This window comes from Lagenorhynchus albirostris, chromosome X (assembly GCF_949774975.1).
Source record: "Lagenorhynchus albirostris chromosome X, mLagAlb1.1, whole genome shotgun sequence".
NCBI classification, from domain to species: Eukaryota; Metazoa; Chordata; class Mammalia; order Artiodactyla; family Delphinidae; genus Lagenorhynchus; species Lagenorhynchus albirostris.
Window position 1 is genome coordinate 52,275,062 of NC_083116.1, and position 2,921 is coordinate 52,277,982.

Below are 2,921 nucleotides of genomic sequence, written 5' to 3' on the forward strand. Positions count from 1 at the left end.
ACTTACCTCAAGAAACGAGTCATCTCAAATAAACAACCTAACTTACATCTAAAGCCTTTAGAGAAAGATCACAGAACCCCAAAGTTAGCAGAAGGAAATAAATCATAAAAGTCAGAGCAGAAATAAATGAAAAAGAAATGAAGGAAGCAATAGCAAAGATCAATAAAAATAAAGCTGGTTCTTTGAGAGGATAAACAAAATTGATAAACCATTAGCCAGACTCAACAAGAAAAATAGGGAGAAGACTCAAATTATTAGAATTAGAAATGAAAAAGAAGTAACTACTGACATTGCAGAAATACAAAGGATCATGAGAGATTACTACAAGCACCTATATGCCAATAAAATGGACAACCTGGAAGAAATGGACAAATGCTTTTTCTCCATACCTGTTAATAAAGATGACCAGAAGCAGTTTTCTTTCAGCTGGCAAGGTGAGAAATTTACTTTTACTGTCCTATTTCAGAGGTATGTCTACTATCTGGCCCTATGTCATTATTTAGTTCATGTGGATCTTAGTCGCCTTTTCCTTCTGCAAGTTTTCACACTGATCCATTACATTGATAAATTTATGCTGATTGAACCTAGTAAACCAGAAGTAACAGCCTACTTATTGGTAAGACATTTGCTTATCAGAGGATGGGGAATAAATCTAACAAACTCTTATAGGTTGTCTACTTCAGTGAAATATCTACGTGTCTAGTGTTATGGGGTATGTTGAGCTATCCCTTCAAAGGTGAAGAACAAATTGTTGCATCTAGCCCCTCCAACAACTAAAGGAGAAACACAATGCTGAGTGGACCTCTTTGGATTTTGGAGGCAATATATTCCTCATTTGGGTGTGTTACTTTTGCCCATGTACTGGGTAACCCAAAAAGCTGCTAGTTTTAAGTGGGGCACAGAAGAAGGGAAAGTTCCGCAGCAGGTCCAAGCTATTGTGCAAGCAATTACATCACTTGGACCATATGATCCAGCAGATCCAATGGTACTTGAAATGTCGGTGGCAGATCGGGATGCTCTGTGGAGCCTTTGGAAGGTCCCTATAGGTGAATCTTAGTTCATGCCTTTAGGATTTTGCAACAAAACTGTGCTATCCTCTTAAGGTAGCTACTCTCCTTTTGAGACACTTTTTTTTTTTTGCCTGCAACTGGGCCTTAATAAAGACTGAATGCAACAGTAGGCCACCAAGTTACCATGTGCTGTGAGCTTTCCATCCTGAACTTGGTGTTATCTGATCCACCAAGTTATACAATTGCACATACACAGAAGCATTCCATCATCAAATGGAAGTGGTTTATAACTAACTGGGCCAGAGCAGGCCTTGAAGGTATAAGTTACATGAAGAAGTGGCCAAAATGTCCATGGTCCCTATTCCTGCTACATTGCTGTCTCTCTCACAGCCTACACCTATGGCTTCATGGGGAGTTCCCTACCATCAGTTGATAGAGGAAGACAAGAATCAGGCCTGGTTTACTGATGGTTTTGTGTGAAATTCAGGTACCATCTACAGGTGGAGAGCTGCAGCACTGCAGCTCCTTTCTGGGACATAGTTGAAGGATAGTGGTGAAGGGAGATCATCCCAGTAGACAGACCTTTCAGTAGTGCACCTAATTGCTTACTTTTTTTTTGAAGGAGAAATGGCTGGATGTGCAATTATATACTGATTCATGGGCTGAGGCCAATGATTTGGCTAAATGGTCAGGGACTTGGAAGAAACATGGGTGACATAGAAATTTGAGAAAGGTATATGGATAGATGTCTCTGAATGGGCAAACCATATGAAGATAATTGTGTCCTTTGTGAATGGTCATCAAAAGGTGATCTCAGTAGAGAAGAATTTTAATAATCAAGTGGATAGAATGACCTGTTCTGTGAGTACCAGTCAGCCTCTCCCTAACCACTCCTATCATCACTCAATGGACTCATGAACATTGTGGTCATGGTGGCAGAAATGGAGGTTATGCATAGGCTCAGCGACATGAACTTCAACTTAGCAATGCTGACTTGGGCACAGCCACTGCTGAGTGTCCAATCTGCCAGCAGCAGAGACCAACAATGAGTCTCCTGAATGACAGCAATCCCTGGGTAGTCACTCAGCCAGCTACCTGGGCCATATTGATTACACTGGACCATGTACATGATGAAAGGGGCAGTGTTTTGTTTTTACTGGAGTAGACACTCAATATGGATTTGCCTTCCTTGCACACAATACTTTTGCCAAAACTACCATCTGTGGACTTACAGAATGCCTTGTCCACTATTAGGGCATTCTACACAGCATCACTTCTGATCAAGGAGCTCACTTCACAGCAAATAGTGTGTGACAGTGGGCCCATGCTTATGGAATTCACTGGTTTTACCACGTTCTTCACTACCATGCAGGATATAGCTTGATACGATGGAAGGTGGAATGGCCTTTTGAAGACTCAGTTACAGTGCCAGCTAAGTGGAAACACCTTGCAGGGCTGGTGCAAGGTTCTCTAGAACACTCTATGTGCTATAAATTGCATCCAATATATAGTACTGTTTCTCTCACAGCCAGGATTCATGGGTCCAGGAATAAAGGGGTGGAAATGGCCCCACTCACTGTTACCCCAAATAACCTACTAGCAAAATTTTGGCTTCCTATGCCTGTGAGCTTATGTTTTTCAGGTCTAGTGATCTTAGAGAGAAATGCTTCCGTCATGAAATACACCAATGATTCCACTGAAGTAAAAATTAAAACTGGCTCCAGCCACTTTGGGCTCCTTATTCCTCTGAATCAACAGATAAAGCAGGAAGTTATGGTGTTGGCTGCAGTGATTGATCCTGATTACCAAAGGGAAATTGGACTACTACTCCACATGGAGGAAAGGAGATTGTGTTTCCAATACAGGAGACCACTTAACACATCTCTTAGTATTACTATGCCCTTTGATTAA

The 2,921-nt window shown here is 41.4% G+C and overlaps 1 pseudogene; it reads left to right on the top strand.

Moving 5' to 3' along the window:
- Positions 1-364: 364 nt before the first annotated feature.
- On the top strand, positions 365-2,921 carry LOC132513104 (uncharacterized; annotated as a pseudogene).